The sequence below is a fragment of the Saimiri boliviensis genome, chromosome 11 (genome assembly GCF_048565385.1).
Source record: "Saimiri boliviensis isolate mSaiBol1 chromosome 11, mSaiBol1.pri, whole genome shotgun sequence".
Classification (NCBI taxonomy): Eukaryota; Metazoa; Chordata; class Mammalia; order Primates; family Cebidae; genus Saimiri; species Saimiri boliviensis.
The window spans coordinates 116,850,871-116,874,940 of NC_133459.1; the positions used below are offsets into that span (position 1 = coordinate 116,850,871).

Sequence of the window (24,070 nt, forward strand, 5' to 3'; positions counted from 1 at the left end):
CGGAGAGGAGAATCACTTTAATCTGGGAGGTGGAGGTTGCAGTGAGCAGAGATCACACTGCTGCACTCCAGCCTGGGCAACAGAGCAAGATTCCATCTCAAAAAGAAGACAGTCCCTCTCTATCTCTCCTCCCCCATCCCCTAATCTTCTACATTAGGTCTTTATGGATTTGCCTATTCTGAACATTTCATCTAAATGTAACCATACAAAACATGATCTTCTGTGAGTGACTTCTCTCAATAAGCATGATGTTTTCAAGGTTCTGCGCTGTAGCATGTATCAGTGCTTTACTCCTTTTTATGGCCGAATAAGACTGTATTGTATAAATAACCATATTTTTAAATGCATTCATCTGTTGTTGGACATTTGGGTTGTTTCCACTTTTTGGCTATTATGAACAATACTGCTATGATCATTTGTGTATAAGTTTTTTTTTTAGGTGAAAGAAGTTTTAATGAAGAATATGAAACGCCTTCCGAATGTGCATGTGATCCTTGTGCAGGGGCCATGCTAATCTCTGTATTGTTCCAATTTTATTAGGTTGGTGCAAATGTAATTGCGGTTGTTGCAGTGTTGAAATTTGCTGTTTGATATTGGAATACATTCTTAAATAAATGTGGTTATGTTATACATCATTTTAATGCACATTTCTCACTTTTGTTTTTCACTAATGGCTTATTACTTGCTGTTTATTTTATATTTAGACTATGGAAATGACATTAGACAAAAAGAAAATTTGCATGATTTTCTTATTTGAGTTCAAAAAATGGGTCGTAAAGCAGGGGAAACAACTTGTAACATCAATGACGCAACTGGCGCAGGAACTGCTGACGAACGAACGCACAGTGGAGTGGTGGTCAAGAAGTTTTGTGAAGGAGACGAGAGCCTTGAAGATGAGAAGCATCGTGGTTGGCCATCGGAAGTTGATAATGACCAGTTGAGAGCAATCATCGAAGCTGGTCCTCTAACAACTGCACAAGAAGTTGCCGAAGAACTCAATGTCAACCATTCTATGGTCATTCAGTATTTGAAGCAAACTGGAAAGCTGAAGAAGCCCAATAGTGGGTCCCTCATGAGCTGAGCAAAAATAAAAATTAAAAAAATCATTGTTTTTAAATGTTCTCTTCTCTTATTCTATGCAACAATGAACCATTTCTCGATTGGATTGTGACATGTGATGAAAAGTGGACTTTTTCTTTTCTTTCTTTCATTTTTTTATTTTGAGAGGGAGTCTCACTCTGTCACTCAGGAGTACCATGGCACAATCTCGGCTCACTGCAACCTCCAGTTCCTGGGTTCAAGCAATTCTTCTGCCTCAGCCTCCTGAGTAGTTGGGATTACAGGTGCGTGCCATCATACCCAGTTACCTTTGGTATTTTTAGTAGAGACAGGATTTCACCATGTTGGTCAGGCTGGTCTCAAACTCTTGACCTCATGATCTGCCCACCTTGTCCTCCCAAAGTGCTGGGATTACAGGAAAAGTGGATTTTATACGACAATCAGCAACGACCAGCTCAGTGGCTGAACCAAGAAGAAGCTCCAAAGTCCTTCCCAAAGCCAAACTTGCACCAGAAAAAGGTCATGGTCACTGTTTGCTGGTCTGCGGTCGGTCTGATCCACTACAGTTTTCTGAATCCCGAGGAAACCACTGTTATCTGAGAAGTATACTCAGCAAATCAATGAGATGCAACATAAACTGCAACGCCTGCAGCTGGCATTGGCCAACCAAAAGGGCCCAATTCTTATCCATGACAACCTCATCTCCTGCGACTTCACATCGTACAACCAATGCTTCAAAAGTTGAACAAATTGAGCTACAAACTTTTGCCTCATCTACAGTATTCACGTGATCTCTTGTGAACTGACTGCCACTTCTTCAAGCATCTCGACAACTTTTTGCAGAAAAAAATGCTTCCACAACCAGTAGGATGCAGAAAAATGTTTTCCAAGAGTTTATGGAATCCTGAAGCACGTATTTTTATGCTACAGGAATAAACAAACTTATTTGTTGACAAAAGTATGTCGACTGTAATGGTTCCTATTTTGATGAAAAAGATTTGTTTGCGGCGGGGCACAGTGGCTCATGCCTGTAATCCCAGCACTTTGGGAGGCTGAAGCAGGTGGATCATGACATCAGGAGTTCAAGACCAGCCTGGCCAAGATGGTGAAACCCCGTCTCTACTAAAAATACAAAAATTAGCCAGGCGTGGTGGCAGGCACGTATAATCCCAGCTACTCGGGAGGCTGAGCCAGAAAATTGTTCCAACCTAGGAGGTAGAGGTTGCAGTGAGTCGAGATCGTGCCACCGCGCTCCAGCCTGGGTAACAGAGCAAGACTCCATCTCAAAAAAAAAAAAAAAAAAAGAAAGAAAAAAAAAAAGAAAAGAAAGAAAGAAAGAAAGAAAAAAGATGTGTTTGAACTGAGTTATAATGGTTTAAAATTCATGGTCTGAAGCCGCAATTACTTGCACCAACCTAATCATGTATGTGAGGCTAAAGTGAGCACTATATACAAGTTTTGGTGTGGATATACATTTTTTTCCAATTCTCTTGGTTATGGACCCAGGAGTAGAATTGCTTGGTCATAAAGTGGTTCAATCTTAAGGCCAGAGCTGCTGGGAAGCTTTTCTTTTAAGACTTTTTAAACAGCAGTTTTAAATTCATAGCAAAATTTAAAAGGTACAGACATTTCCCATATACCCCCTGCCCCAACTCCTGTGTGGTCTACCCCATTATCAACACAGGGAACCTTCTAAATTGTCCATAACTCAGGATGAATTGCTTCAGGAAGCCAATCAGATTACTTTGGCCTATCACCTTGAGGAAGAATTTTATTTAGGAAGCTGGGGTGCAGGAGGGCAATTTTAGAACTTAGGGCAATGGGGAGGAAGGCATTGATAGTAGGATTTGTATTATCATGAAAGAAATTGAGCACAGTTGGATTAAGCAAAGGGGGAAATTTTTTGGCAGCCTTTCATCATTGCAGAGGGGAAGTTGGAATTCCAGGATATCTGGAAGCAGGAGCTCCAGTACCACTAACTCTCTTCCTTATCTCTCAGCATGAGGCTTCATTCTTTCAGCACAGCTTCCTTCACAGCAAGGAGCAGGACTGTCAACAGTTCCCCTGCCTCAGTGCTTACAACGTTGTTCCTAAACAGAGACTGAATTACTTTCCTTAGGCTCCAAGTGAAAAAATCCTGGGGATGGATGCTGATTAACTTGGCTTGTGGTTTGACCTAGCCTTGACCAGATGGTGGAATGCTCTGTGGTCAGTGCATGAAGTATTCTAACTGGCCCAGTTTTGGTCATGTGCCCACCCAAAGACTCATGAATGTGGCCAAAGGGCAGGATATGTAATAACGTGGCAGCTCCTTTGGAACCACATGTTTGCAGTGGGGAGAAGAACACGCCCCAGAAGAAAAGAGGTGCCATTCCCCAAAAAAGGGAGGAGTGCTGGGCCAGAACACACCAGGTATCCACCAGAAATGCCTGGGCAGGTTGGCATGGCCTTGGGCAGTGTGAGTGCTCTGGGGACCCAGAGGAGCAAAAGGCTCAGACAGAGGTGATTTGTTCTTTTGTTGGTTTTTTTTGTTGTTGTTTTGTTTTGTTTTTGTTTTTTTTTTTGAGATGGAGTCTTGCTCTGTCACTCAGGCTGGAGTGCAGCGACACCATCTCGGCTCACCACAACCTCCATCTCCTGGGTTCAAGGGATTTTCCCTTGTCAACCTCCTGAGTAGCTGGGACTACAGGTGTGCACCACCATGCCCAGATAATTTTTGTATTATTAGTAGAGAGGGTGTTTCACCATGTTGGCCAGGCTGATCTCAAACTCCTGACCTCAGGTGATCCACCCATCTCAGCCTCTGAAAATGCCGGGATTACAGGTGTGAGCCACTGTGCCCAGCCAAGAGAGGTTTAAGTGTAGCAAAGACAAACTCCTGGCAAATTTTTTCAGGACCCCAGAAGTTCTAACAGCCCTGCATAGTCCGCTAAGTCACCCCTGGTTAAAGCTTCTGATAATCTAACAAACCATGTACTGACTGAGGCCCCTTACTTTCTGCTGCTCAGGTAGCTGGTGAAGGAAATGCACCCATTTCTGACCATTAGCATTTCTTCCTCAGGAGATGAGGTTGTAACATGAACCACAGGGCCCTAGTGCGGCATTTCATGTCAAATATCACATTGCACAGATTTGCTCTGCTCTCCTGACATTTTCCGGCTCGCTCCCACACTGTGTTCACAGTGTTCATTGTATTCACGTTGAAGGTCACCTCTTTGGAGACCTCCCTCACCCACTTAGGCACCCTCACCTCTATTCTTATATTTGATTTCATTTTTAACGCATTGATCATTACCTGATATCTATGGGTTCTCACTTAATATTTTTCTCAACCCCTGTGACAGAGCAATGGTCTTCCTACTTATTGAGGACAAAATACTGGAAAATCATGATGTTCTTTGTGACATAATAATGTATTTAATTTTATCTTATGGGATAGGAACAATTTGCTCACTGAAAAAATGGTTGTATGCATGTACTTTTTGGTGAGGCTCTCAGCTTAGCCTAAACTATAATTCAGATGTCCATCTGGGCATGCAGATTCTATAACCACCCCACCATGATCCCAGATTGGCATTGGGCAAGGAGCCAAAGATCTCTTTTATTTGCATATGTATATAAAAGTATAGCAAATGGAATAGAACAATACTTACCAAGTTTAAAATAATAAATTCACAGGGGCCTGGGTGTGATGGCTCACACCTATAATCCCAGCACTTTGGGAAGCCATGACAGGTGGATCACTTGAGGTCAGGAGTCTGAGACCAGCCTGGCCAACATGGTAAAACCTGAAAATACAAAAATTAGCTGGGCGTGGTGGCGCATGTCTGTAAATCCCATCTACTTGGGAGGCTGAGGCAAAGAATCAGTTGAACCCGGTAGATGGAGTTTGCAGTGAGCTGAGATTGCGCCACTGCACTCCAGCCTGAGTGCCAGAGTGAGACTCCATCTCAATAAATAAATAAATAAATAAATAATAAATTCACTGGGCATGATGGTGCACATCTGTAGTCCCAGCTACTTGGGAGGCTGAAGCAGGAGGATCAGTTGACCCCAGGAGCCGGAGGCTGCAGTGAGCCATGATTTTGCCTCTGCACTCCAGCCTGGGTGATAGAGTGAGGCCCTGTATCAAAATAATAATAACAATAATTAAAATAATGATTACTTCTGGGAACCAAGAGGGATAACTTTTAAAAGAAATTTTAGCATTAACTTAATGTTCCAATATTTTTTAAAGAAGTATATATGTATGTGCATATATATGTGTCTACAGGCAGAGAGAGAGACAGAGACAGAGACAAAAAGATGGAGAGAGACAGTGAGACAGAGAGCAATGTTTTTAAAAATAGTAGGAACATCAAAAAGGACATGGAAGCAAATATGCCAAAATATTAACAGGAGTTAATTTTGAGTGGTTGGAATATAGCACATTTGTTTTTATTCTCTTATTTATTTTCTTAAATATTCCTCCCTCAATAAAATAATATAAAAACAAAATTAGTCACAAAAATTGAATTAAATCACTGCTAAGAAGGCTTTTACTGTATTAAACTGATTGATTAGCTTAACTTTGTTTTTTTTTACCTGCAATAGCAAACTCATATTCTTGCACTTTCAGTTTAGGTCTATAATTTCTCTTTCTCTATCTTTTTTTAACCATTTTCTTTTTAATACAGTGCTGATGTTCTGAAAATCTCTGGAGAGGAAAGATGTGAGCATGACCTTGTGGCTTCTTTTGACTTTTCGGAGTCATTTTAGATTCAGAACTGATTACATATTATCTCTAACCAGCAGAGTGATTCAGCTCTTTGAAAAAATAGAATTTTAATGTCTCTTCCTATTAATAGCTTGCATTTTTAATATGCTTTGTTGAGTAGATTAGTCTTAGAATCTGCAAAATCTGTGCTAAAATTTGTTTGATCACAAAAGTCTTTGATGGTTCCAGTAAGTACTCTGCACTCCCTTTCAGCGCTCAGAATTTTAGTAGTCACATGGCTGATATTGACAGCTGTGGAACTGTTCAGGGCAGGGATTTTTGTCTGCTTTGTTTATTGCCATAAGCTTCCCCAGTTCTGAGCCCAATAGGGTAGCATAGAAACTGCTTCATAAATGTTGAATAAATACATGAATTTGAAGCATTTAGGAACTCCTTATATATTGCTTAATTTAAGAGTTGGTCTACTTTCTCTCTGGGTGACAGTCTGTAAGAATATGCATAATAGCCGGGCTTGGTGGCTCAAGCCTGTAATCTCAGCACTTTGGGAGGCCGAGGCGGGTGGATCACGAGGTCGAGAGATTGAGACCATCCCAGTCAACATGGTGAAACCCCGTCTCTACTAAAAATACAAAAAATTAGCTGGGCATGGTGGCGTATGCCTGTAATCCCAGCTACTCAGAAGGCTGAGGCAGGAGAATTGCCTGAACCCAGGAGGCGGAGGTTGCGGTGAGCCGAGATCGCGCCATTGCACTCCAGCCTGGGTAACAAGAGCGAAACTCCGTCTCAAAAAAAAATAAAATAAAATAAAAAAGAATATGCATAATAAAGTATGAGGGTCTCAATGATGTTTTCTCTGATGGAAGAGAAGAAAAGCACCAGGGAATGGGAGCCTAGACTGATCAGACTTGGGTCACATGCCCACTGGGAATGGGAGGCAGCATGAAGATTGGAGTGAGACCACTTATGTCAGGAATTTAAAACAGTCAAACTCAAAGAAGCAGACAGCAGAATGATGCTTCCCAAGAGCTGGGTAAAGGGAGAATAGAAACAGGGAGGTGTCAGCCAAAGGGTGCAAAAAGTTTCAGTTATGTAAGGTAAATAAGTCCTAGAGCGCTATTGTACTGTATAGTATATATAGTTAACCATACTGTAGAATATGCTTAAAAATTTGCTAGGACGGTAGATCTTAGGCTAAATGTTCTTATCACACACACATACAAAAGAGAGCGTGAGGAGGAATCTTAGGGCTGATGGTGATGTTTATGGCATCGTCTATGGTGACTGTTAAACAAGTGTATACATATCTTTGAACTCTTCAAAGTGTATATATTAAGTATGTACAGCTTTTCATGTGTAAATTATACCTCAATTTAAAAATAAAAAAGAATTGGCGTAGGAAAGGATCAGCTAAAGAAGGGGAGAGCAGTTAACAAGAGAACAGGACATAGGACCCTGGGGAAATAAATGCGCATGGGATCCACGAGCACATCATAAACTATTCAACCACATTAGAAATTTCAGAGACAAGCCGGGCGCGGTGGCTCAAGCCTGTAATCCCAGCACTTTGGGAGGCCGAGGCAGGTGGATCACGAGGTCAAGAGATCGAGACCATCCTGGTCAACATAGTGAAACCCCGTCTCTACTAAAAATATAAAAAAATTAGCTGGACATGGTGGCGCGTGCCTATAATCCCAGCTACTCAGGAGGCTGAGGCAGGAGAATTGCCTGAACCCAGGAGGCGGAGGTTGCGGTGAGCCGAGATCGCGTCATTGCACTCCAGCCTGGGTAACAAGAGCGAAACTCCGTCTCAAAAAAAAAAAAGAAATTTCAGAGACAAAACTTAAAAAGGGAAATGGGGGAAGATGGTAGGTATGATGGTGGGGGGCAGAGGCAGGAGGAACAGAAGAGGTCAGAACATGCGAAGCAGAGAACCCTCCAGGATGCGGAGAGGGAGGCAAGCCGCAGATCAGCAGGCCAGGGCGCGGGGCTGAGATTTTACCCTGTGTGTGGAAAGCTCCCAGAGGGCCTTGAGCCAGGAGGTGACAGAAGCCATTTATGTTTTCATTTTTTAAATTTAAAATGTTGTGTATGTATGTATTTATTTATTAGAGACATGGTCTCGCTCTGTCACCCGGGCTAAAGCGCAGTGTCACAGCCATAGCTCATTGCAATCTCAAACTCCTGGACTCAAGCAATCCTCCTGCCTCAGCCTCTTGAGTAGCTGGGACTACAGGTGCCTGCCACCATGCCTGGCTAATTTTTCAGATATTATTTTGTGGGAATGGGGTTTTGCTCTGTTGCCCCGTGTGGTGTGGAGCTCCCAGCCTCAAGCAATCTTCCTGCCCCAGTCTCCCAAAGTGCTGGGGTTACAGGCATGAGCCACCTGACCCAGCTTATTTATGTTTTTAACGGCTCATTCTGGCAGCCATGTGGAAAACCAAACATGAGGAGGTAGCAAGAGAGGAAGGCTGGAAACCAGTCAGGAGGGTATTTCAGCCATCCAGGCAAGTAGTAGCGAGACATGTTAGACCTGTCAGACATTAAGTGACAATTCACATAGTTAATCGGAATTGGGATATATGTTACAAAAGGGATGAATAGGGGAACTTGGTCTGGTCTTGTGGTGGGGGGGTTGGAGGGGAGATGGCAAGGTTTCTCTGAGCGAATGACATTTAAGCTGGGACCTAAAGGATGAGTGAAGGGGAGATGAGAAGAAAATTTCTTCCCACCACGAGAGATACTGGTGGGAAGCCTTGAGGCCAGGGAAAACCCAGCTCACTCCAGGAGCTAAAAGGAGGCCAATGTGCGTGGAGCAGAGAGCAAGAGGAGCAATTGTGTGAGATGAGGCAGCAGGAGGCGGATCTTCCAGGGTTTTGCAAGCCTTGTAAGCCTCGTCAGACTGTTTGTTGGTCATTAGCCTAAGTGCAGTAGGAAGCCATGGAGGGATTTTAAGCCTAAAAGGAACATAGCTTGTTCCCTCACTTAACATTTATTTATTAAGCAATGTCTACATGACAAGACGAGATTCACAGTATAGAAAGAGCACTTTGCAATATGTGATGTTTTTAAGAGGGGGCACGGAGGACGAGTGGGCAGGCTTCTGAAGTAGCCAGTGGGAAACCGTGATGCTTTGGGCCACAGAGGTGGCAATGGGAATAGAGGGAGGTGGGGGACGTGGTGATTGGCAGGCTAGGGGAGCAGGGGTGGGGGCAAGGCTCTGAGATTGGGCACTGCACAATAAGCACTGGCAGATGGAGTTCAACAATGGACTGGGGCATTGCATTAGATTCCAAGGAGCATGTAGTCAGTCCCTGGCTTCTTATCCCATGAGTATCTTAGAATATCCTTAGAGGACTGTGATAAGACTTAGAGAATTATAAGACTAGCAGGAATCGGATGACACACTTAGAATCATTCTAAGTGGTTTTATTTACAAAGGGGTTGCTTACAGAGATGTGGGCAGGGAGTAGGGGACCCATAAAGGACAATCCTTGGCCCTAGTGATGAGGGGAGAGAGCAGACACCAGATGCCAGAAGGAGGTAGTTACATAGAGAAGGTCAGCTGGAGAGAAGCTGCGATCTTTGGTCAAGGGGCTCACAGGGAAGAAGACAAGGAATAAAAATTCTTCCTGACTCATTTTCCTCCCTTTCGTCAGTCCAATGCCCCAAACTGGTCATCCCCAACCAGAAGCCAGAGGACTTGGAAGCGATGGTGTGGTGTGTTCAGACCAACCTCTAGGTGGTGGTGTGGAAGAAAGAATGGAAAGCGGAGCTGAAGCAGCAAAGAGAAGTCAACCAAACTCCGTCAGACTCAACCGAACTTACAATTCAAATGCTCACTTCTTGGCCTTCATTGGGGTAGAATTTTATGTATTTTATTTATTTATTTATTTTAATAATAGAGATGGGAGTCCTACTATGTTGCCGAGGCTGGTCTCAAACTCCTGAGCTCAACCAGTCCTCCCACCTCGGCCTCCCAAAATGCTGAGATTACAAGCATGAGCCACCATGCTCGGCAAAGGGTAGGATTTTAAATACTCTAACTGGGAAACAAAAATGGAAGAAGGAAAACGTGTGACATTGTTCCTCAACTGTTGGAGGAAGCCCCTCCCTATATCTCCCCTTAAAAAAAAAAAAAGACTTAAGGAGTTGACAAATAAAAGTTATATATAGAGGCTGGGCACAGTGGCTCACGCCTGTCATCCCAGCACTTTGGGAGGCTGAGGTGGGTGGATCACAAGGTCAGGAGTTCAAAACCAGCCTAGCCAAAATAGTGAAACCCCGTCTCTAAGAAAAATACAAAAAGTAGCCAGGGATGGTGGTGGGTGCCTGTAATCCCAGCTACTTGGGAGGCTGAGGCAGGAGAATCGCTTGAACCCAGGAGGTGAAGGTTGCAGTGAGCAGAGATTGAGCCATTGCACTCCAGCCCAGGCAACAGTGTGAGACTCCGTCTCAAAAAAAAATGTTATATTGTGCAATGTAATGTTTCAATATATGTATATATTGTGAAATGATTACATCAAGCTAATTAACATATCCAATACCTCACCTATTTATGGTCTTTCTTTGTGAGACCTTCACCCATGCTTATCTATTATTCAGGACATTTAGTTGTAAATTCCAATGAGAATAGCTTTTTGGTATCTGAAGCGTTTGCCAGTCTTTCAGTAAAATCTTCTCAAATGCATTTTGAGAAATGTAGATTTTATAGTGAAGTTCAAAGGAATTCAGTTTGCATCCTGCACAAATGTGGATTGTTTTCTGCAAAGACAACCTAGGCGACTCTCTGGAGCTTAAACATATCAGGACTGAGTCATCCTTGCCAAATAACAAAATTATTTCTGCTGTATCATGAATTGGAATTATCAAGCTTTCTGCTGGTTGTTTTCCCCGCTATCCAAGTTACAGCAAATTTGTTTTGCTAAGCACGTTGTCTTTTTAAAATCCATGACAAATCATATGGAAAAAATGTCATTCTTGCTTAAAATCCAGCTGGTCAGGACATTTTCCATCTATGACCCAATAAAGCAGGTTAGCCAGGTATCTTATTTCTTTGCTCTCTAAAATGTTATAATTCTGAAACAGGCTTTTAATATTTTTCTTAATAGCTCTGGTTTCCACTGAAGTTAACAATGATTACTTGTGGTCTGACAGTTCCCTTGGCACTGTACCAAACAAAAACAGAAGCAAGAAAGCACATTCTCAGCCAGAGAGGCTTAACAGCTAAGCCAGACTTTCAGCCGGGAATCCAAATTTCCTTCTTTTCTGAACCTCCTCCCTGCCTTGAGCAAAAATGTCATCTGGCAGGTTTTTTGGTTTCTTAACTCCAGAAAGCTATTTGAGCCCAGCAATTCCCAAAAATGTCACACTATTTTTAAGTGCATATAAATGTCTATCTGCTTTCTTAAATAGAATATTTGCCTTCAAGTTAAATCGAGTACTTTCTTCTCTACTTAGAACGTTCTTTATCAAATCTTGTCTTGAGGCCAAACCGCAGCCTGAGATTAATAACTTAGGCAGGTCAACAGCAGTAGCTTGTGAGGTGGATGCACAGTGGAATGCTATCCCTTCCCTCCTCTCCTCTCCCTCCTGCAGTCTGTCCCTGATCCCCTGGCCCCTCCCATGACAGTCCTCCCCCTGAGAAAGGGGATACAACACTGAGAGGGTGGGGGCAGGGAGGCTGCATGAAGAGCTTGGGAAAGCTTGGTCTCTGAACACTTTCACTATCAAAGTTCAAGAACAACAAAGAAGTTACAGTAAAAAGGCTTAGAAGTGAAAGGCAACTTAATTTCGTCTTTTAGCTTCAAAAATTTAAAGTAGGGAACAGAAAATTCTATTTAACAAAAGACAAAATTAATTTTTAAAATCCAGTTCTAAGTTATAGTCGTTTAAGGGCAAGAGAGGTGATGGAAAAAGAAAGGAAAATGAAGAGGAGGAAACAGAAAAGTGACCTTAATGATTGCGAAATTCCTGAGAAGCACAGGTCTAATGTATTCATATTAGTACTATATATGAACACCATTAATACAGTAATCCCATTAGGACTATATATGAACACCATTAATATATTAATCCCATTAGGACTATATATGAACACCATTAATATATTAATCTTTTTTTTTTTTTTTTTTGAGACGGAGTTTCGCTCTTGTTACCCAGGCTGGAGTGCAATGGCGCGATCTCGGCTCACCGCAACCTCCGCCTCCTGGGCTCAGGCAATTCTCCTGCCTCAGCCTCCTGAGTGGCTGGGATGACAGGCACGCGCCACCATGCCCAGCTAATTTTTAGTATTTTTTTAGTAGAGACGGGGTTTCACCATGTTGACCAGGATGGTCTCGATCTCTTGACCTCGTGATCCACCGGCCTCGGCCTCCCAAAGTGCTGGGATTACAGGCTTGAGCCACCGCGCCCGGCCTAATATATTAATCTTAAAGGGTTGTATTTAAAAAATACAACCCTTTAAGAAACATGGGTAAATACCAGTAGAACTTATTTTTCTGAAAGAGGAAATTGCTACCTAGAACTTAGAAACCTCAGCATTTATAAATCTCTGTATCTTTATTATTTTAAACTAGAGAAATAATATAATTAATACCTCTTACTTCCAGGTATGAAAGTGGAGAATGTCATATCATATGTATGGAGAATTGGGTCAAGTTTAAATGGATCAGCCCCATTTCAAAATTCTTTGGGATATTGCCACATGAGGTGGAAATAAGTGGGGTTTTCACTTTTTATAATTTTCACTAATGGGGTATTACTCCAAGGGACTGATGAAACTCTACTGAAACAGAGTTCCCCTGTCCCTCCTTTACATGAACTCAATTCAAAAAATTGAGGAAAGGCCAGGTACTGTGACTCATGCCTGTAATCTCAGCACTTTGAGAGGCCTGGACAGGAGGATCACTTGAGGCCAGGAGTTCAAGACCAGGCTGGGCAACATAGCAAGACCTTGTCTCTACCGCAACTGCCCCCACCCCCACCGGAAAACACACACACAAAATCGCCAGTTGTGGTGGTTCACAGTGGGGTACTAGCTACTCGGGTGGCTGAAATGGGAGGATGCCTTGAGCCCAGGAGTTCAAGGCTACAGTGGGCTATGATGGTGCCACTGCACTCCAGCCTGGGTGACAGAGCCAAACTCTCTCTAAAAAGAAAAGTTGAGAAGAGACTACAAATATCTTTTCTTTCATGAAATCTGAATATCCCCAGGCCTCTAGCCTGTGAGTACAAATGAGCGTTTGTATCCACATTTTGGGAGATGATGATCCCCACCTATTCATGACCACCCCACTACAGTGTTCCCCTCCCAACTCCACACCAGTGTTTCTAGAAGTCTCCAAGGAGTGTCTATGTGTATGGGAATTCCACGAGTTCCCATCCTGCTGTACTTCTTGGGCATCTCCATGTCATTTGGACATCTGTTCACGGGAGAAGCAAAGAGACTCACCCTCTGGCTCTCAGCTCCCTGTCAGGTGGCCTTGCTCTGCTTTCTCCTGGCACTCTAGGCAGCTGTGTGGTGAGATGGCCCGCAGGTTGCCATGGGCTCCTCTGCCCTTGGAGGGCGTGGGAGTCCGGTAAGGGTCAGGGAAGGAGCTGATGACAGGGACGAGGTCCAGCAAAGGGGAGACCGAGAGGGAAAGGCTTGGTCCTGGCTCTCCTGTTAGGACAGAAAGATAAAGGAGACTTCTGTAGTTTCTATGATTTCAGCCCAGCTCAGCAGAGCAGGAGACCAAAAGAGATTTGGGATCAAATTCTGAACCAAAGCTAGGGCCATTTTGCCTGGCTTCATCCAGGACTTAACGGGTCCCATGTATGTAGCTGGCCAGTGACATACAACACAGCTCACTTCATATGTTTTGTGTCAGAGATGCCCGCACAGACAGGGTTTGGGTCCATTTTCTTTTATTTGCATTAAACTTCCACCAACAACCTCAGAACATCTCTCTATGGACAACTCAATACACTGACATTAACTGCTCCCATCACAAAGCAAATCATCCAAGATGTACAAATTAAGTTTTATTAAAACCAACTTGTGAAAACTAATTCCTGTTCATCTTTAACAGTAAAGTTACAGGGTTCCAAAGTTCACATAGTTCCTCAAAAACTTTTCCCTGGGTTACTCACAGTCCTAGGGGTTCCATGGTCATTCCTGACTGTTCACTTGCTTCGTTTATTTTTTTGATAACATGGCTTTTCCAGCTCTCGCTTATCTGCCTGACTTCTGACCTGACTGTCATATACCTGGTCAGATCTGGGTCAGATCCCATTCCCACCTGGGGAAATTGGCCTGACTCCTATAGGCAAATGGAAGGCAGACCCAGAGGCAGCCCTATCTCTTCACAGGCCTGGAGGCTATAGAGTGGAGAGCAAATTCTACAACTGTGTCCAAAATAGAGAGCCAGTATAAACCAGAGAATTGTGTCCAAATGGGTCCTCAGGGCAAAGGGGCTCAGTACTGGCCAAGCTGGATGGAGTGAGACGAGGGATATCAGGGGTAGCAACATTGAGTAGGGTAGCAGGATGAATTTCTCAGAAACCGATACCTGGGAGATGTTCATACATTTCTTTGGAAGGTGTTGCACAGGCAGGTCACACCTGGACAGCCAGTTCTCTGACTACGTCCGACAGGAGCTCATTCTCTGCCCACACGCTCCTCCCTAACCTGTTACAAATTCCACCTCCCATTCCCAGAGCCCACCCAGTTTCTGCCACAACCTGTGAAATCTCTATCTCCTTAATTTCTATTGATCTTGTTTATAATTTATAATTCCTTCTTCGCATTGGCCTCTCATTTTTGTGGGCACCTGGATAAAATATTTATTGATGACTTATTGCCCAGCAGAGAAGTCTCCAAGGAGTGTCTATGTGTGTAGGAATTCATATACATAAAAACATGAGGATATTTCTCTAAGTGCTATATCTGGTAGAAGAGTCCAGACCTTGAAGTCAGGCAGGTCTCTCTTTAGATCCCACCCTGTCAACTTGCCAGCTGTGTGACTTTGTTAAGTTACTAAATACTCTGAGAGCCTCAATTTTCTCATTTGTCAAATATGCACAATGGGGTCATTGTGAGGATTATGTGAGGTTGCATATATAAAACAGCCTAATGCCTGACAGAATATATATTTTGCATTCTCCTTTCTTTTGAACTCATTTTGTAGGGAAATAGTGAGTGAAGAAGCCATGGTTTTGTGGGCACCTACAGTTCTGTTTTATATATTACCAAGAAGAGAAATAGGATTCTCTGGGTTTATGAGCAACATAATAACTGAAGTTCCTGGCAATAGATGAGTCTCATGATGTCTAATCCCAAAATTAAGAATCAGAAGAAAAGCAGTGGTATCTGCAGTGTCCACAGCACCACGTAACAGTATTGGAACATTTCAGTCAAATCTCAGGAGTAATTTTCTTTTGCAGTAGCCCTTTTCTTTCTTTGCTTGGCAAACTGTCATGGCCTAATTTTTAGAAAGGGACTTGGATAGAAAAAGGGAAACCCCGAATATTAATCAGTTCCCATGTTTATGAATAGTAAACAGAAGTAAAACTGCCTGATGAAATGAATTCATTAAAATCCTCTTTCATAAGAGCAAAATAAATTCTAAAAAAGAAAATAAGTTTGGCATAATATGCCTCTAAAAAAGTAATTTTTTTTCAATAAGGGCAATGGCAGAAAAATACAGATCATTAATCAGAATAAACATAGTTAAGAAAAACTCGCCAGGCTCGATGGCTCATGCCTGTAATCCCAGCACTTTGGGCGGCCGAGGCGGGCAGATCATGAAGTCAGGAATTTGAGACCAGCCTGACCAACATGGTGAAACCCCATCTCTACTAAAAATGCAAAAATTAGCCAGACATGGTGGCGCGTGCCTGTAATCCCAGCTACTCAGGAGGCTGAGGCAGGAGAATCGCTTTAACCTGGGAGGTGGAGGTTGCAGTGAACTGAGATCGTGTCGTACTCCAGCCTGGGCAACAGAGCAAGACTCCGTCTCAAAAAAAAAAAAAAGAGAGAGAGAAAAGAAAGAAAAACTATTTCGGCTGGGCGCAGTGGCACATGCCTGTAATCCCAGCACTTTGGGAGGCCAAGGCAGGCAGATCACTTGAGGTCAGGAGTTTGAGAGGAGCCTGGCTAAGATGGTGAAACCTCGTCTTTACTGAAAATACAAAAATTAGCTGGGCGTGGTGGCCTGCACCTGTAATTCCAGCTACTAGATGAGTGAGGGAGGAGAGTCGCTTTAACTGGGAGGCAGAGGTTGCAGTGAGCCAAGATTACCTGGGCGAAAGGATGAGATTCTGTCAAAAACAAAAACAAAAACAAAAACAAAAAAACAACCCAGGAAGTGAAGAAAAACTCAGGCAAGGATTTAGTAACAAATAATAAAAATGATTAAGTAACTGACAGTAAAGAGATTAAGTGGCCGTCATAAATGCATCCTGACTCAGGAAAAGCACTCAATGATTCAGAAGCAATGGAGATAATACCATGATCTATAGACAAATCTGCTGGATGATGGGCACCTGGGGAGAGCAGGGAAGTAAGCACATGCTATAAAATAGGCACCTGTGGCTTGTGATTGGCCTTGACAGCCTAGAGTTCTCCAGTTCACCTATGCAAAGGTCTCATTCCAGGGACAGGATCTAGAAGTCACCAGGCTAAGCTTGCTAATATCCTTGTACTTACCCGGACCCTTCCAGAGGGTCTGAGACTTGGAATAACTAGGCCAGCATGCGCCTCCTCCCTTCCACAGCAGTCCCAAAACTTCTCCCAACCCCATCCCTAAGACACAATAAATGACTAAGTAAAAAACACAAACTTTAGCAAACTCTTGATATAGCAAGGTCAAGAAATTATGCAAAATCTGAGTTTATCTATAATTACCTCAGAGAAGGTCATGGGTTTTTTTTTGTTTTTTTTTTTTTTTTTTTTTGTCACAGGCTTCTCTTCCACCTGATCTGATTTCAATCCACAACACAATTATCTAAGCAGACAGCCTAACCTCCTAGAACACCACAGAGCTAAGGAAGGAATCAAAACTGGCATGTTCTAGACGGATGGCAGAAGATACAGGCTTGCTCAATTTGAGTGTGTGCCACTGGGATGGTCATAAAACCAAATCCTGGGTTTGAGCGCCACTCACCGAAGTATTTTGCTTTGGCATGGTACTGGAGATCAAAGGTAGGAAAGATTACACAGTCACGTCAGAAACAAAGTTTACTTTCCTGCCTGTGCAGCTTGTTTGCCCAGTAATCTTTCTTCTTTATTAAGCAATGTTACGGTGGGTTAGGGAGGGGGCCAGAGACATTTAGGAAACAGGAGCACAGCAGTAGACTGTTGAGAAGGGAGAGGCTGTACCCACTCCCTTCCCTCTCGTGCCTTTCCTGTAAACACATCTTCTCCATTCCTCAGGCAAAAGTAAGGCCCTCTCCCCTGTCATGTCAACCCATTCCTCAATTTGATCATTCCCTTAGTCATTCACTAGGCACTGTGTATAATAGTTCCCTCCACAAATGCCTATGGCACTTCCTCCTCATTGTGCTTGGTTACATCAATCAATCATTCAGTATGTATTTTTCCATAACTGTGATGGTTACTGTGCTCATCCTATGAGGTATATGAAATTGCTCCTGTGAATTCACTTGGGAAGACATGACATGTCCACTTATCATTGAAGAATAAATGATAAATGCTGAACAAATGGTGCAGGCCGAAAGTGTTATGTTTCAGAAAGAGGTTTCTGTGGGCTAATGTGGCCAGTAAAGGAAGACTTTCTGGCGATGTCGTGGCACGAGTCGTGATCAGATAAGTGGAAAAGGGCCTACTAAAAACAGTGAAAGAAAAGTTACGAAGATCTGCATTTAAAAGGCATGTTAGGAAACCAAGATATAACAAAACTGGCTTAGCTTCTCCCCAGCTGAGCAACTCTAAATGCTACAACGCCAGCCTGAAGATAATGTCCTTGTGAAAAGAAGCCAGATCCCCTTTCGCATTCCTTCCTGCTGGGTCTCATGGCTTTTCTATCCTCATATTCTACGGGGAGCACCGTGAGCCCTGGTTAGAAACCAAGATCCTGCATTTCCATTTCATCCATGCCATCCCATTTCCCAGGAGCTGGGACCCCATTCCTTCTGGGGACCTAAATTTTGAGTAGATTACCTTGAATAGCATCTCTGCATAGAATTTGGGGGCATGAGATACATGTTAAGTCCAGTGAATCCCCTAAACATATGAAGAGCTTTACTTCTCAAACTTCCAACCTCAGGTCATCTGCCCACCTTGGCCTCCGAAAGTGCTGGGATTACAGGCGTGAGCCACTGTGTCCAGCAGCTTTACTTCTTTTACTATAAAATAAGTTCCTTGATCAGAAATAATATTTTATGGTATACCATGGTGGTGAATGAGGCATTAAGTAAATCTATAGATAATATTGCTCTCAGCTCTATGGTGGGCAAGAAAGGCAGATTATTCAAAATGTATTTCTATTCCAAGGAGAATAAATTACCAAATTGCTTTTCCTTAGTCCAAGTAAAAGAAGGGGGCAATGTAATCAATCTGCCACCAGGTGGCAGTCATTTCTTGCTGAGTATTGCACTGGCTTGAGGGCTCAAGGTCAGGCTGACATTCAAGCAATGGCAATAGCCAGATTAGCTTTGCTGAGGGGAAGTCCATGTAAAGTCCATAAATGATTGTGCAAGTATAGAAGTGTTTGGGGGAAAGAACATGAGAGTCATAAAATAGGTAGCCTTGTCCACTGGTTATTCAGAATGTCTCAACCACAAAAGCTATTTGATGGTCATTCACATAAGGCACAAATATTCTCACATTCTGGGATAATTCCGAGATATTCATTCACATACATTTCCCCTAAATCTCCAGCTACCAATCTCTTGGCGTTCTGTTCTTTCTTCCAAGTTTTTGAACATGTGATCATACATTTAGCTCCAGCCCTTGAATGTGCATAGATCTGCCCCTCAGTCCATTTTTCTCAGCAAATGGACCATGACATGTTGTGATCAAAGTTATGCTCAGTGGGAGGATTTTCATTCTTTTTTTTTTTTTTTTTTTTTTTTTTTTTTTTTTTTTGAGACAGAGTTTCGCTCTTGTTACCCAGGCTGGAGTGCAATGGCGCGATCTCGGCTCACCGCAACCTCCGCCTCCTGGGTTCAGGCAATTCTCCTGCCTCAGCCTTCCTGAGTAGCTGGGATTACAGGCACGCGCCACCATGCCCAGCTAATTTTTTGTATTTTTAGTAGAGACGGGGTTTCACCATGTTGACCAGGTTGGTCTCGATCTCTCGACCTTGTGATCCACCCGCCTCGGCCTCCCAAAGTGCTGAGATTACAGGCTTGAGCCACCGCGCCCGGCTTGGATTTTCATTCTTTACTGTCTTTCAGACCACATCTAAGTTGGACAGCTATTGTGAGTTCAATTTTGACAGGTAACTCCACACCATGGAAAGTCATCTGTAATCCGGCCTTGAATTCCTTTTCCTTTCTCAGCTGATCACGGGCAACTTCTCATTAGGATACAGTTGTGGGCTGAGTGTGAAAAACATAGGCGTACTGTGAGGGTCACCTGCTTAACTTGCTTCTTCAGAAACTGCTTACACCTGAACTTATATATGCCAATTCCGCTTGATGATGAAACAATTTGATGAGCTCTGGGCTCATCAAATTTATGGTTTGGTGTCTCAGACAAGTCCCAGTTAAAATGGGCAACTCACTTCATATGAGGTGTCCTGTGGTCAGGTAGAAGTGGCTGGATGCCTTGGTAAGACATGTGGATTCCAGAATTAGTAGATACACTCCACGAAGGTTCAGGGCCCAACTACTTCAGTGTGGTTTTTAGGAGTCCAGTGGTCACAGATTTGCCGGAATAATCTCTCCAAAATAAAAGACAGATTGTGGCATCTTCCACCCTAACCCAAAGAAGCAGCACAGAGCCTGGAAGTCTCTTTAGATTCCGATGCAACTTATCCCACACTTAGGAATGTTGCACGTGGCCCATATACTGGGTGACATGGAAGGCTGTCAGCTTCGAGGGGGCTTGGAGCAAGAAAAGGCACTACATCAGGTCCAGACTGTGGTACAAGCAGCACCCCGCTCCTCAGATCACGTGATCCAGCAGGCCCTATGGTGCTGGAGGTATCAGTGGTGGCAAAGATGCAGTGAGGGACTTATGGAGAACTCCAGTGAGAGAATCACAATGCAGGCCCCTTAGATTCTGGAGAATGATCATGCTACCCACAGCAGAAAACCACATACCCTTTGAAAAACAGTTTTTGTCAAGTTCTTATCTTGTCAAGTTGCAGAAGGCAAGTTATTCTGGTAGAGGGAGAGTGTTTGACCATTGAACATCAAATGACCCATGCCTTCAGAACTTCTTCACATTATAATAGGTGTTCTGTCTGTCTCATCAAGTTAAACGGTTGGATGGGCCCAGTAGCAACTCATCAGTTGATGAAAATGGTATATCCAGGTATAGCCAGGATCAAGTTCAAGCAGGACCAGAGGGTACAAGTGAGCTCTATGAGCATACTGCTCAGACCTTCATATCACCCATTAGAAAGGTCTCTTATGATGAGTTAAAGTGGAAGGAAAAGCCCAAGTATCTGTTAAAGATGGATCAGCTCATTAAGCGCATACTAAAAATTAGTGGTGCCTGCATGATAGTCATATTCATAGGTGGTCCTTAAAGACAGTGGAGAGGGAAAATCTTCACCAACGGCAGAGCTGGGTCTTTGCTTTGGTGGAAGGAAAAATCACCTGCATATAAATTCCCGGTTCTGGCCAACGGCTTGGCTGTCTGGTTGAAGGCCTGGAATGCAGAGGACTGGAAGATCAGAGACAAAGGAAATCTGGGCAGAGGAAGTGGATGGACATCTGAGAGTAGGCACAAAGTCTGAAGACTGTTGTATCACATGTCTTCCAGGTAGTATCTACCAGACATTAAACAACCAAGCAGACATAATGGCTCTGCCAGTCGATATTAGTCAGACTGCATCATCAGCAATCCTAGAGCTGAGATGATGGGCACACAAGTGGGGTGACCATATGGCAGAGTTGGAGGCTCTGTATGAGCCCAACAGCATGGACTCAGAGCAAAGCCAATCTAAGTTATCTCTGAATGTTCAACTTGTCAGCAACGGAGACCATCAGTGAGCCTTCAACATATTATTCCTCAAGGAAAACATCCTGGACATTGGAACTCACCTATTCTGAAAGGGTTAGTGGTTCACTCTCACAAGGATAATGCCTATTCCAGATATGGTTTTGCCTTTCCTACCCACAGAGCCTCAGCCACGACTGCTATCTAAGGGCTCATGGAATGCGTGATCTACAGGCATGGAATCCCACACAGCATAGCATCTGGCCAGGGATCTGGCTTGAAGGAGATGTACAGGAGTAGACCCCTGACCATAGGTTCCACTGGTCATATCGCATGCCACACTATCCAGACACAGCCAGGCTCAAGGAATGCCAAAATGGCCTCCTAAAGAGGAAACTGAAGTATCAACTTTGTGGGTGGGTCAGTCTGTCTATATTCATTTATTTATTTGTCAGAGTAACATGATAAAAATGCTAACAGTGATTATTTCTTAAACATTTTTTTTCTTTTATGGAAAGGAAGTCTCACTGTTTCCCAGGCCGGTCTCAGACTCCCAGGTTCAAGTGATCTTCCCACTTGAGCACCATGCTCAGCCTCTATTTATTTATTTATTTATTCATTTATTTATAGAAATGGGATTTCACTACGTTGCCCAGGCTGGTTTGAAACTCCTGGAATCAATCAATCCTCTTGCCTTGGCCTCCCAAAGAAAAGTACTGGGATTATAGGTGTAAGCCACTAAGCCTGCCAACAGTGATTATTTCCATATGGTGATTTTTATTTTCTTCTTTTTGCCTACCTACATTTTCTAAAGTTTCTGAATGCATTGGTGTTACATTAATAGGGTAAAAATAAAGAAAACTCCTCTTTTCATTACTCTCTAAAATAGCCCTCCAATTTCTGAACCCCAGCATTCTTTCCTTTCCTCTCTTGAACTTTCTAATCTTTGTGGCTGTCTTCTCACCATAAACAACATCTGGTACTTCTCCAGAACCACAGAACCACTTCCCTGCAACCATTTACCACAGAAATCTGCATTGCTGGGGCATTTGTGCCATATGGTCCCTGGACTCTCTGAACCTGTGAGTACTGTTTTGTCCTCAGTGTTCTAAGTGCTTTGTACACAATATGGCAAAGAAGTTTACCCTGGTGCCTTCTGAGTTCTAGAAACCTGCTACTATTTATCTCAAATCCCAGAAACTCCTATTTCATCATGAATCTGTATTAGTTATTTATTGCTGCATAACAAATTACCCCAAAATTAGCAGCTTAAAGCAATATTTATCTCACAGTTTCCGAAGGTCAGAATCCAGGAATACCTGAGCAAGGTGCATCTGCTTCCAAGATGGCTTACTCACGTGGCAGCTGACGTCACGTATGATCCTCCTGAGTCATGGAGACCCTCGCTTCGTCCTTCTCTTGAGCGCACTTGGATAAACCCTGGGGTATAATTAATCATTGAAGTTTTTTTCTTTTTTTGAGAGAGAGTTTCGCTCTTGTAACCCAGTCTGGAGTGCAATGGCGCGATCTCGGCTCACCGCAACCTCCGCCTCCTGGGTTCAGGCAGTTCTCCTGCCTCAGCCTCCTGAGTAGCTGGGATTACAGGCACGCACCACCACACCCAGCTAATTTTTTGTATTTTTAGTAGAGACAGCGTTTCACCATGTTGACCAGGATGGTCTCGATCTCTTGACCTCATGATCCACCCGCCTCGGCCTCCCAAAGTGCTGGGATTACAGGCTTGAGCCACCGCGCCCGGACTACCTGGCAATGTTTTGATACTTACCACACTACCCCTGCCTCTCTGCCTGAAGGTGAGCTTCCTCAGTGATCTGAAGAGGACTGGCTCCACAGGGGGTTCTGCTCACTAGGCACGAGCATCAAGAGGAGGGACATCCTCTACCTCTGCTCAACCTCTGCCAAACCAAGCAAACAAATGTTCCAAAATGAGATGTTCTGATGCCTTCCATTAATTCTCTCAGGGCATAAATTGTGACCCCCATGGTGATGGCTAGCTAGGTCCTCTTACTTCATTTGGGACCCTGAAGGACAGGCAGGTTTCTGCCCAGTCTTTTGTAGAAACACAGAAATCTGCATTGCTTTCTATATGAAGCAGCTAAAAGTAGAGAATTTACAGATGCTCCAGAAATTCTCCTTTATTGCAGATTTTGAGTCCCATCTTCTTGGCAGGACCACACAGATCTTGCTGTACCTTGCTTTAGAATGATGCACAATAGTTAGATCCTGCTCATCTCATCTGCTCTGTGGAAAAGCAGAATCACTAAGTGACAATGTTAGAGATATCATGCACCCCAGGAGATTTTCTTAAAGATACACATAGACAAAGACCTGGAAGGAGACATAAGAAACCATCCTTGTAGTTACCCAGAAGGAGCAAGAATAGGGAGGATGGGGGTAGGAGGGCTTTCTATGCACTTTGAATATTTTACAAGTGTTTATTAGTTTCTATTTATTTATTTATTTATTTATTTTTGAGCTGGAGTTTCACTCTGTCGCCCAGGCTGGAGTGCAGTGGCATGATCTCAGCTCACTGCAACCTCCGCTCCTGGGTTTAAGTGATTCTCCTGCCTCAGCCTCCCAAGTAACTGGGACTACAGGTGCGTGCCGCCGGCGTGACACTCAGCTAATTTTTGTATTTTTAGTAGAGATAGGGTTTCACCATATTGGCAAGGCTGGTCCCAAACTCCTGACCTTGTGATCTGCCTGCCTCGGACTCCCAAAGTGCTGGGATTACAGGCATGAGCCACCGCGCCCGGCTGTGCTTATTACTTTCATAATTAAAATGATTTTATTTCCGGCTGAGAATTCATGTTATATGCTCATCGTGTATGTTAGAATGGACCCAAAATATAATCTAAGGAAAATCTTTGCCCTGCATTTTCCAGCTTACCCCCATGGGGAAGTTGGGTGGCTTTTTGTTTAAGTATGCACAGTGGTCAGGTGCTTTCCTTTCAGAAGGGGCATCAGTTCTCAGTTAATTGTGCTTAACTACATCTTGGAACTTCCACACTTCAAGTTCTCGGAAAACATAATCTTGAATTATCTGATGTTGAATTATTTGCAAACGTTTAGTTGTAAAGATCTTGTTGAGGAGAACTGCCTGATGGGAATGGGCTCATTCCATAGTCATCCTAAATGTTGTGAGGTTTGGAGACAGATCC

The 24,070-nt window shown here is 43.4% G+C and overlaps 1 non-coding gene and 1 pseudogene across 1 annotated transcript; one reads left to right on the plus strand and one right to left on the minus strand.

Moving 5' to 3' along the window:
• Positions 1–457: 457 nt before the first annotated feature.
• LOC120360562 (U6 spliceosomal RNA) lies at positions 458–561 on the minus strand. Its single transcript, XR_005577026.1, has one exon. It is a non-coding gene; the product is annotated as a U6 spliceosomal RNA (small nuclear RNA).
• A 146-nt stretch (positions 562–707) lies between these two features.
• LOC141580468 (histone-lysine N-methyltransferase SETMAR-like) lies at positions 708–2,093 on the plus strand (annotated as a pseudogene).
• Positions 2,094–24,070: the final 21,977 nt, after the last annotated feature.